Below are 12027 nucleotides of genomic sequence, written 5' to 3'. Positions count from 1 at the left end.
ACACATATTTGATGAGTGGCGAGGGTTAAATACAGGTGGTGAAGATGGCCCTGATGGAAGGTGTCTCCGATGGAAGATGGCCCTGATGGAAGGTGTTTGTGATGGAAGACGGACGTGATAGAAGATGGGCCTGATGGAAGGTGGTGAAGATGGAAGATCATAGAGTCATAAGTCATTTAGGCTGAAAAAGACCTTCAAGATCATCAAGTCCAACCACCAGTATCACCTACCATGTCCCATCACAAAACTGTGTCCCTTATGCCACATCCACATGTCTTAAATCCCCCTGGGAGTAGAGATTCCACCACTTCCTTGGGAGACTGTTCCAATGTTTGATCACCCTCCTTGTGAAGAAATTCTTCCCAATGCCCAACCTAAACCTCCCCTGGCACAACTTGAGGCTGTTTCCCTGTGTCCTATCACTTGTCACCTGAGAAAAGAGACTGGCAGCCTCCTCGCTGCAAGCTCCTTTCAGGGAGTTGTAGGGAGTGATGAGGTCTGACGCGGGCCAGGGTGCAGGCCCTTGGCCCTCTTGGCTGCCTGGGCACACAGCTGGCTCGTGTTTGGCCGGGTTTCGACCAGCACCCCCCAGGTCCCTTTCTGCTGGGCAGCTTTCCAGCCACTCTTCCCCCAGCCTGTATCGCTGCACAGGGTTGTTGTGCCCCAGCCGCAGGACCTGCCATTTGGCCTTGCTGAAGGCCATGCAACTGGACGTGGCCCATAGATCCAGCCTACACAGGTCCCACCCAGACCTCTCTACAGCGCCCTCCGCCCTCAAGCAGATCAGTGCTCCCACCCAACTTGGTGTTGTCTGCAAACTTACTGAGGGCACGCTTGGGCCTCTCATCAAGATCATTGATTAACGTGAAAACAAACTGGCCTCAGTACCGAGCCCTGGGGAGTGCCATGTTGACGAGCCACTGACCAGATTTAAGGCCCTTCACACGGACTCTTTGAACCTGACTAACCATGCACTTGTCCAAGCCACGACCAGCCAGTTTCTCCAGGAGAAGGCTGTAGGAAAGTGTCAAATGCTTTGCTAAAGTCCAGGCAGGCAACATCCAACACCTCTCCCTCATCCACTAGGTGGGTCATCATGTCACAGAAGGAGATCAGGTTAGTCAGGCAGGACCTGCCCTTCATAAGCACATGCTTATGACCACTCAGTTGTCCCATATGTGCTGTGTGATGGCACTCAAGATGATCTGCTCCGTGACCTGCCCTGGCACTGAGGTCAGACTGACAGGCCTGTAGTTCCCTGGGTCCTCCTTCCAGCCCTTCTTGAAGGTGGACCAATCTCCAGTCAACTGGGACCACCCCAGTTAGCCAGGACTGCTGTAAATCATTGAAAGTGACTTGGTGAGCACTTCTGCCAGCTCCTTCTGTACCCTTGGGTGGATCCTGTACAGCCCCATAGACTTATGAACATTCAGATGGTATAGGAGGTACCCTGAGAATAACTGGCCTTGCGAATAAAGACTGAGGCAAAAAAAGGCATTGAGTACCTCAGCCTTGTCTTCATCTTTCGTCACTGTTTCCCCTCACATCCAGTAAAGAATGGAGATTCTCCTTAGTCCTCCTTTTGTTGTTAATGTACTTATAAAATATTTTTATTGTCTTTACTGCACTAGCCAAATTGAATTCAAGTTGGGCTTTGGCCCTTCTAATCGATGTCCCTGATGGAAGATGTCCTTGATGGAAAATGGCCCTGATGGAAGTTGTGCGTGATGGAAGATGGCCTTGATGGAAGATGACCCTGATGGATGATTGCCTTGATAGAAGATGGCCCTGATGGAAGATAGACTTGATGGAAGATGGCCTTTCCCATAGCAGGATCCAGCAGCCCTCAAATTCAGTGGCTCTAATATAAAACTTCCCCAGTCTAGGAATAAAATAAACACTAGGAATAAGATAAACACCAGGAATAACCTAACCAAGCACTGGTTGGAGGCGCTCATTGTTTTCCTCCCTGATGCCACATGGATGGCCTGGCCTGTTGGGATGACTCCAGATTCCCATTATTCAAGCTGTCGCAGAGATTATTAGAAAGCATTTCCCACTCGTATAAAAACCAGATGCGCTTTGTCACGCTGCAGTTGCGCCAGGATTTGAAAACAAAAAATAACAGGGCTCTTGACATCCAGTGGGGATAATTACTCTTTGCGGGGGAAAAACAACAGGGAAGTGAAGGGGCTGAGCTTGGGAAGCAGCCTGGGCAAGCTCGCCGCGTGCCGGTGTGCCCCTGTCACCCCCGCAGCCCTGTCCAACAGCAAAGCCTCTGCAGGAGAAGATTTTGGCGGGGAATGGTAAAATTTGCTCCTTTTTTTCTGCTTTGCGACATCGATGCCCCCTGAGCCCATTAGGGAGACCCAGCTGCTGCCGCAAGCCCTTACATCACCCAAGCAGGAGCTATTTGCATGATAAAGCCCTCTTTGGGGGGGGAATTGCTGCTTAATTACAGAGCAGCAGTCACTTTAATTAGCATGTCTCCATGCTCCCTGGTACTTTGCATGGATTCAAATGAGCTGCTCATTAGGGACTGGTGCTAGGACAAGCTACACCCGTTAGCGGTGTGCTAACTGAATTAACCTTGGCAGGGCCCTGCCTTGCACCGCTCCCAGGAGGCTTGCAGGAGCGTGCAATAGCTGCCAAAAAGGATGGCTAACCGGAGCCATCCCTAGGAAGGGCTATTTGCACCCAAAATCCTTATGAATGACAAATCAGCTCCAGAGGCAATGATATTTTGCTTTGACAGCCTGGCTCTAGCAGCAGCACCACGCAGGGACCCAACACAGCTTTGCTTGCACAGATGCAACGCACCCACTATGGTACCTGGTGTTTTTTACACCGGGACCATCATTAGTCCCATAACTGAGTGCTTGCAAAGGGGGAGCAAAATCTGGCTAGCATCCTCACCCCTGCTGCCAACTGCTGTCGTTGTACCAAATTGGGAGCAAATCTAATTACTGGAAGGCGGCAGGGCCATGAAAGTGGATGAAGTCATCTGCTTTCAAAGGCGCCGAGTGACACCAGAACAACGGGGCTCCCTCTAATCCATTCTGCAAAGATGCAAATGGGTAAATTGGGATCCCGCCAGAGGCTGGTGGCTTTGTCTGGCAGTAGTTTCGTAAACAGCCTCGTGGGGACAAAAAGGCCGTGACCCACCAACCTCTGTGGTTTCTTGCCAGGTTTTGGGTGGGTTTGGGCAGCCAAGTCTTCTTGGTGTCTGTCCCTGTTGCTGCTGATGGCTAGGCTTGCATGAAGCTGTTGATTTTACTTCTGTGTTTCCACTTCACAAAGGCAAGTTTTCCTCCTTGCCAAGCATTGCTCTCCGTGCGCCCTGCTGCTTTTGCTTTCTCCCCACTGGGGTTTGTCTCTCGCTTCTTACTGTTCCCCATGCCAGCTTGCCATCCCACAGGGCAGAAATGGGGCCTGCGGGCACCTACTGTGCCCCAGGATGCAGCTGAGGACCCCCAAAAAGCCACCTTCCTCCTTGCGGGCCTGTGTCCAACGTTGATCACTTCCAACCCTTCCCCATGGGCCGTGCTACATCCTCATCCGGCAGAGGGGACTGTTGAAGGACGGGCAGCCAAAGAGACCATCATTAATGAGGCAGGGCCATGGTGCTGTTACCCAGCCCCAGCATTAGCGGGGGCTCTTTGTTACCCCCCAGGACCGATCTCATTGGCAGCAAGCAGGTAGTTCAGTGTTCGGCATGGCCAGGGAAGGCGTGCCCCCCTCCACTCACAGCGAGGGTGATTTTTCTCTGGCTGCCCCGTAATCTGATCATCTTGTCACGGTTCCCGGGAGCGGGGCTGCTCAAACAAAGCCCTGGAGCATCCTCGGCTCCCGCAGCCGGGGGCTGCAGCTGTGCCTCGGAGCGTGACCGATTGGGAATGAGCCTTCGCAGCGCGTCTAATGCCGTTTGGACAGGGAGCCTTTCATGCACTCGTGGGAGCGAGGCCCCGGTATTGAGCTGGCAGCGCCCCGTGCTCCAGCCCTCACCGCTCCCACCCTGTAGGAGCCACACAGCTGCCTGGCCCCGCAGCGGCAGCATCCTCGGGGTGCCACGGGCAGGGCTGGGGAATGGGGGACGCTGGGCACTGGGGGGGTCAGCTGGTGGAGGGGCAGGCTGTGGGTGCAAGGTCAGCATGGGGGGTTGAGGGTGGGAGATGCTCCTTGTTTTCCTGAGCTGGTCCCCAGCACCCCATGTTGGGCCCAAGTGGGTACCTCATCCTGTATCCCATCACCCTGTCCCCAGCAGGTACCTTGTCCCAGCTCCCATCACTTCCTCAGTATGCACAAGAGCATCGGGTCCCCATCTCGTCACAGAGCCTATCCGTGGTGTCTCCACTCCGCTGTACGCTCTGTACTGTTCCTTAGAGTCAGCACACCAAGTTCCCCTAGTGCGATAGCGTGTAGATGAGTGGCTGGAAAGCTGCCTGGCAGAGAAGGACCTGGGAGTACTGGTTGATAGTCAGCTGAATATGAGCCAGCAGCGTGCTCAGGTGGCCAAGAAGGCCAACAGCATCCTGGCTTGTATAAGAAGCAGCGTGGCCAGCAGGGCTAGGGAGGTGATCGTCCCCCTGTACTCGGCTCTGGTGAGGCCGCACCTCGAGTGCTGTGTTCAGTTCTGGGCCCCTCGCTACAAGAAGGACGCCGAGGTGCTCGAGCGAGTCCAGAGAAGGGCGACGAGGCTGGTGAGGGGTCTGGAGAACGAGGCTTACGGGGAGCGGCTGAGGGAGCTGGGGTTGTTCAGCCTGGAGAAGAGGAGGCTCGGGGGCGACCTCATCGCTCTCCACAGGTACCTCAAAGGAGGCTGCAGCGAGGTGGGGGTTGCTCTGTTCTCCCACGTGCCTGGTGACAGGACGAGGGGGAATGGGCTGAAGTTGCGCCAGGGGAGGTTTAGGTTGGATATTGGGAAGAACTTCTTTACCGAAAGGGCTGTTAGGCGTTGGGATGGGCCACCCGGGGAGGCGGCTCAGGCACCATCCCTGGAGGCCTGTAAAAGACGTTTAGATGTAGAGCTTAGTGATATGGTTTAATCGGGGACTTGTTAGTGTTAGGTCAGAGGTTGGACAAGGTGATCTTGGTTCCATCCTGGTTCCCATCAACTCAACCCAATTCCTAATGGGTACCTATTCCCAGTCCCCTATGCCCCATCCCAGTCCCCATTAGGCACTTCATGCTAGTCCCCACCACCTTGTCCTCGTCCCCATCAACTCATCTGAGTCCCTAATAGGTACCTCACCCCAGTCCCCATCACCCCATGCCACTTTCCATCAGGCACCTTGTCCCAGTCCCTATCGCTCCATCCCAGTCCCCACTAGGTACCTTGTCCCAGTCCCCATCAGGCTCTACCAGGGAGGGTTTGGGGACCCTGCTGGGAAGGGGAAAGTGTGTGCCAGCCAGGTCCTGTTGCCCCCTGGCTTTGGGGCCAGACTGTTTTGCGGACAGGCAGTGTCTGTGGGGTCATGAGATTTATTGCTCCCACCTCCCTCTGGTTTCAAGCACTTGACACACGGAGCGTTTTCCTGCTGGCATGAGGCTTCCGATCCGAGACGCGCTGCCCTTTCAAGTCCTCTTCAGCTACATTAAGGTTAACATCAGGGACAGAAAGGTCTGTAAAAGCCTAATGTAATATTTACGTGCAAACAGCTTCTGTGGTAGCAGCAAAACCCTATCAGTCACATCACCGGTGCCTAGAAAAACACAGCTGTTCTCAGATGGTGGCAGAGCGCTGCTGCTGCCACAAGACTTATTGGGGCTTCCCTGTCCCCGAGTCCAGTGCATTGCGGGCAGCCGCAGTGGTGCTGGGGCATGGGGGCCTCTGCGTGCGGGGCTCCTCCAGCCCCCACAGCCTTCATCCTTGGAGGTGGGGTTGGGTGGCATCGGCTAATGGACCTGCCCTGCAGCGGGGTGGAAGCTTGGGGGGGGGGAACTGAGGCAGGGATGGGAGCGGGCAGGGAGATGGTGACAGTTTGTGGGGGGGCGTCGGGAGGGAGCAATGTGGGGGCCATGTGTCACCTGAGAGAGGAGGGGAAGGGAAGATGAAGAGAAAGACAAGTTAAGGGGATAAGGAGAAAAGGATGAGAAGAGAGAAGATGGCGGGAGAAGAGACCAGTCAGGGTGAAAAAACAGAAGATAAGGAAAAGGTGAGGAGGAGAAGGAGGAAGAGGAGGAGGTGGAGAAGGTGGAGGAGAAGGTGGAGGAGAAGGTGGAGGAGAAGGAAAAGGAGAAGGAGTAGGATTAGGAGAAGGAGAAGGAGAAGGAGAAGGAGTAGGAGAAGGAGAAGGAGAAGGAGAAGGAGAAGGAGAAGGAGAAGGAGAAGGAGAAGGAGAAGGAGAAGGAGAAGAGAAAAGAGAAGAGGAGGGGGGAAGAGCTCAGATACACCTCACCATACCTGAAGCTCTCATGCTGCCCCCCCCCCCCCAGGTGATGGGGAGCCCCCCGGTCCCATGCGGGCCCCTGCCGACCACAGCCCCTTCCCGACACACCGGGTTTGGTCGCCACCTGGGGAGGGATACAGGGGGACACGGGGGTACATGGGGGGGCCCTCCCGGGGGGGCCCTCCCACAGCCTGGCTCCTAACAGGGGTAAAAAGCCGAGCATCTGAAAGTCTCTTTGCACCTGCCCCAGGGTCCTCCTGTAAAAACAGAGCTGGGATGGAAACAAAGCAAAAACCCACTTTCCTCCTCAATTGAGCAAAAACTTCGCATTTTTTTAGGGAAAAAAAAAAAAAAGACAAAATCCTTCTGAAGCCAGCATTTGCCTTGGCGGGACATCTTCGCTCCAATGGACCTTCCCCTGCCCGGGGACGCTGCGGCCACGTGCGGTGCTGCGGGAGGAGCAGGGGAAGCAGTCCCCCCTGTTGGCCGCCACCGCTTTGAAGCTCGCGGGGCAGGAAATGAAGAGCTGTCTTCAAACAAAAGCTCGCCTCCTCCGGGATGGGGAAATGGGGAAAAAGGAGACAATTTCCTCCATCTCCCCAGCCAGCTTGTGGGGGGAGATGGGTTTCTTGAAAGGGGATGTGCAGCTTGCGAGCACCTCGAGGCTCCTCCAGCCAGCCTCGGTGCTGTGCAGTTTCTTCTCGATGCAGCCAAAAATACAAATGCATGGGGGGGGAGTTGGAGGGTGCTGGAGCTGGTTGCGTGGAAGGGACACAAAGTACGCCCCCAGCTCCTGGCCTTGGGGCTCCTGCCTGTCACCGGCCCCTCTGCAGGTGGCGGCTCCTCCTCTCCCTCAGGTTTTCTGCTCATTAACACAATTAGGTCTCATCCGTGCTATTTTTGTGGGGATTCACTCTTTTCCCTCCATCCTTCCCCCCACTGTATCAGTTGGCTCCACAAAAAATATCACAGCTCCCCATGAGCTTTGCCAACCATTCACTTAAGGGGTTAGGTGGTTTTCTTGTTGTTTTTTCTTTTTTCTTTTTTTTTCTTTTTTTTTCCCAGTGAAAAGTGGCTTTTTGACCCAAACACACATTTTCATAGAGAAGGTTTATTTTGGCTGAAAGCCTTTGTGTGTGTGTGTGTGTGTGTGTGTGTTAAAAAGAAATATGGGAAGGCAGCGCTGAGCGGCTGGTGGGAAGGAGGCTGCACGAGAAAGGGTCACTCCTGCAGAACATGGGGGAGGAAAAAAATGTTCTGTTTGTGCTTTTTCATCAGAAATACCAATGAGGGAGTGAATCATTCCCAAAATCCCCTGTCCTGTGCTGTGTCTGGCCCTGCCCGGCTGCAGCCGCCGAGGGGTGAAAGCCGTCACCTTGCCCTTGCTGACGGATGCTGTGGGTCACCCCTGTGCATTTTTGGGGCTTTTTCTGCACATCCCTCAGCTCCTCCGGGTGTGAATTTTGCTTTGGTTTCGCTGGAGGGGGTCAGGGCTTTGTGCTTTGTGATGCTGAGCTGCTTCACCCAGCAGGGTAAAAGGCAAAAAGGCAGCAAGAGAATGGGCTCTCCCTGCAGCAAGCAATAAGAGCACTTGGGTATTAGAAAATATTCTTTTTTTTTTTTTTTTTCCCCTTGATTTTTTAACAGCTATTATAGTAGATGGGAAAACATTTTGCCCAGTTTCTCTGCATTTTGGCTGTTTAGCTCACAGAGCTGCTCTGGTGTTGGGTACTGCAGCCATAAAATCCTTCCCTGTTTCCTTTTTTTTTTTTTTTTTTTTTTTTTTTTTTTTGCTATTTTGAGACAAAAGAAATGAATTTGCAGGAATTCGGCTTGCACCAGAACTTGGGGGAGGGGAGGGTTGGCACCCTGGGGCAGAGGCCATGTGCCAACTGCTGGTCCAATACCACAGCTTGCCGGGTCCTGGGGACTTGCCTAATCCCTTCTCCCACCGGTTTAGGTTTTGGCCACGGCAGCATGCGGTGACGATGCTTTTTTTTTCCCATTTCCTCATTTCCACATTATCTCCTTCATCCTGACCCCATGGCCCCCGTGGTTTTGGTGACGGGGAGCGAGACCCCCCCAGGTGGCTGCTGCCAGGAAGGAGCAAAGAACAGCCCCAAAGCAGTGCTGGGTTTCTCGGGGCACTGGGGCTGCACCCACAACGAGCCTGGCCTTGCTGGGGGGGGGGGTGGACCTCACTGCACGCCCATGGCAGGCCCTGGGGATGCCAAAGGGTCTCTGCTGCCCCCACGGCACACTCCTGCCCCATGCCCTGGCACCTGGAACTGGGCCGAGACTTGCTGTAGGAGATCTCCAAGCCTTATTCCCGGAGGCACTTCAGGAGGACACTGCAGGTGGGTTGTCTCCAGCCATGTCTCCTGGACGTACCTCAGGCCGGCGCTGCAGCTAGCTTCTTCCTGGTCACGTCTCCAGCTCCATCGTCTGGATGAGCTTCAGAGCGACGTGGGGAGCTTGTCTCCACTCCTGCTCCAAGCCTTTGTTCCTGGGTGGACCTCAGACCTACACGGGTGGCTTCTTCCTGCTCCTGGTTTCAGCCCCACCCCTGTATGGCCCTCGCACTGACATTGCACGTAGCTCATCTCCAGCCCTGCCTCTAACCCCATGTCCTGGTTGGACCCCAGAACTGTGTTGCAGATACCTTGGCCTCAGCTCTGTCTTCAGCCTGGTCTCTCAGATAGACCTCAAGCCAACCATGTGGGTTGCTTGTCTCCACCCCAATCTCCTTAACAGACCTCAGACTGATGTTGAAGGTATTGCCTCTCCATCCCCATCCCCTGAGGGACCTCAAACCCATGTTGCAGGTTGCTTTTCTCCATCCCTAGCTCCTTGAAGGACCTCGGACTGATGCTGAAGGTATCTCCTCTCCATCCCCATCTCCTGAAGGACCTCAAACCCGTGTTGCAGGTTGCTCGTCTCCACCCCTAGCTCCTGAAGGACTTCAGCCCAATGTTGCAGCCCATCTCCACGTCCCCCAAGTTCCCCGGCTGCCCCCCAGCCCCAGCCACCATCTCACCTTGCCCACGGCGCCCATCCCCGGCTCCGGGCGCCCTGCGAGGGGCTGTGCCGCAGGAGGGGCTGGAGACAGGCGGAGGGGAAGGAGCGCCTTCCAAATTGACAACATATGGCCGTGCCTTATCCCAGGGCCCAGTAAATAGGTCTTTCATGCTGGGCCGGTTGCCATAGGAGCAAACACGCAGGAAATATCCCAGATAACTCGAATAGTGGCGAAAACATATGTTTTGGATAAAACCCGGCAGAAAATCGCCCCATTTAACCCCTCCAAGGTGTTTTACCCTCTCAGCTTTAACCCCTTCCCCCCCCCCCCCCCCCCGCAATGCATGTACAGGGTGGAGAAACTGAGGCACACCCTGGGTTGCACTAGGATGGGCATTTTTCTTGCAAAACCAAGCTGCAACTGCTGGCTCCAAGGAGTGGTTTCACTGCCTCCTCCTCCTCCTCCTCCTCCCTGCAGCCGCGTCGCCCCTTATCAAGACGGATGCCTCCACGCGAGGCTCTGTGCTCGCTCCGCACGCACTGCACTTTGATTTGCCAAGGAATTTGCTCTGCTTTTCCTTTTTTTTTTTTTTTTTCCTTTTCAAGCCTCAGCCAAACCTTCTCTTATCACATCTGGTGAGCAGCAGCCCCTCCAAGCACTGCAAAGGCGAGAAAGGGAGGCCGAGCCCCACCACCCGCCAGGGATGTGGCCAGAGAGAACAGGCCCTGTGCCCCTTTTGCCACTTCACAAAACAAATTTCATCACACATCTCCCTGCTGCTGGCAGCCCTCACCTGCTGGCTGGGCTTTGGACCCACCTTCCTTGCAAAAAGGCATTTTTGGGGTGCTAGCAGGAGGATTGAGTGGGGGGATAAATGGCTGGAAAGCAATGGTGCAGCTGGCACTGGTTCCTATGGCCCCGGTGCTCTGCTTGGTCTCAGGAAGGGGAAAGCTGAGGCACAGTGTGGGGGCAAGGCTGAAAAGCTGCTGCCGGTGTCTCTGGGTTCTGCAAAGTGCTGTGAATGTGTCTGCATGCCTCAAGCACCCCTGGATGATGCAAACATCCCTGTGCACTGCAAACACCTCCGCACACTGCAAGCATCCCCACAGGTTGCAAGCATCCGAGTGAGCCGCAAATATCCCCATGCACCACCAACATCTCCGCATGCACGAATGTCCCCGGCACGCTGCAAATATCCTCAAGCACTGCAAGCATCTCCACGTGTTGCAAGCATCCCTGCATGGTGCAAACAACCTCACAGGCTGTAAACATCGCTGCACGTTGCAAACATCTCTGCGCAGTGCAAACAGGCTGCAAACATCCCCGTGCACTGCAGACATCAAACAAAATAGGCTGTGGCCCAGCGAGCAGTGGCTGCGCGCCTTCGCCTTGCTGCAGTCCGCCCGACCTGGGATTTCTCCTGGTGCTGTCATGTAAATACTGCTGACGGGAGGAATGTGAGAGCACGGAGAAGAAATCCCCTTCCCTGGCCAGAGCATTGCCCCACTGCTTCCTCCCTCGCAGAAATCCCCCAAAATGCTCCTTATCCCCTCTCATTCGCCTCCGCAATTTTTTCCCACCTTTATTTCAGGACATCCCTGCCCGCAGCTGCTCTGCAGATGCAATCCCAACCTCATTTTCCCTCCTCAGCTGGCGCTTTCATTTTTTTTCCCTTTTTCTTTCTTTCTTTCTTTCTTTTTTTTTTTTTTTAAATGTTCACTGCATCTCCCGCCGCCTCCTTCCCCCTCCCCAGCTCTATTATGGGTTTGTGAGGTTTAGCAAAATAAACACAGCCTAACCATAACCCTCCTAATGTGCTAAATCACTGGAAAAGCCAAAACAGCTTTGCAGGGTGGCTGAGGGCTCGCGGCAAGGCAGTGGCAGGCCCCAAGCTGCTCAGCCCTCCGAGCAGAGCACGGCAGATGCAATTATTTTTGTGGCTTTGTGCCCCTTCTGCTCTGCTGCCCTGTGCAGCGCAGCCCCACAATGCTGTTGCGATATGGGTCCTTGGCTGCGGGTCCCCTCAACTCGGGGGGGGACCAAAGGTATTTTTGAGCCCCACAGCCTGGTAAAACCAGCAAGAAAATGCTAGATTGAGGAGGGAGCAAAGGAAAGAGAGAAAACCCTGCAGGGCAATGGGGAAAAAATGTATTTTCCCTGCCAAATCTTTGGCCTCGCTTTCCTCCCCATCCCCAGAAAATCCGCAGGCAGAGCGTCCCAGCGGGGACCAAACACCCCTTGAAAGCCACTTAAAGCTTGAGCCCCCCCCCCCCCCCCCCCCCCCCCGGGGCATTTTGCCTGTTTCTGTGCTGTTTTTGTGCTATTTGTTGCTGTTTTCCCCCCACTCTCAGCTTTCTTCATGCCGCATTCAGGTACTGGCCAGGGGCTGCAAAGTGGCCGCGAGCTCTGGCTGTTTTTTTTGGGGGGCGTTTCAGGCTGCTTTGGGGTGAGAGCACTTTCTCCCCACCCTGCCCAAGAATGTTTCTGCTGATATTAAACCAGACCTGGAGGCACTTCGAGCGAGCCGACTTCCTCGCCAAAAAATGACCTCAGCCTGCATGTTTGGGAGGCTTTCACCTATTTCAAGTGTTTTCTCTTTCCTCCTTCTCCCGCCCATGG

The 12027-nt window shown here is 54.7% G+C and overlaps 1 long non-coding RNA gene across 1 annotated transcript; it reads right to left on the bottom strand.

Moving 5' to 3' along the window:
- Window positions 1–4848: 4848 nt before the first annotated feature.
- LOC121058689 lies at window positions 4849–11364 on the bottom strand. The gene is made up of 3 exons (XR_005814298.1): window positions 8781–11364; window positions 6404–6513; window positions 4849–5589 (listed from the first exon to the last, which is right to left on the bottom strand). It is a non-coding gene; the product is annotated as an uncharacterized LOC121058689 (long non-coding RNA).
- Window positions 11365–12027: the final 663 nt, after the last annotated feature.

This window comes from Cygnus olor, chromosome 22 (assembly GCF_009769625.2).
Source record: "Cygnus olor isolate bCygOlo1 chromosome 22, bCygOlo1.pri.v2, whole genome shotgun sequence".
NCBI lineage: Eukaryota > Metazoa > Chordata > Aves > Anseriformes > Anatidae > Cygnus > Cygnus olor.
This window is presented reverse-complemented; position numbering and strand designations above follow the sequence as displayed.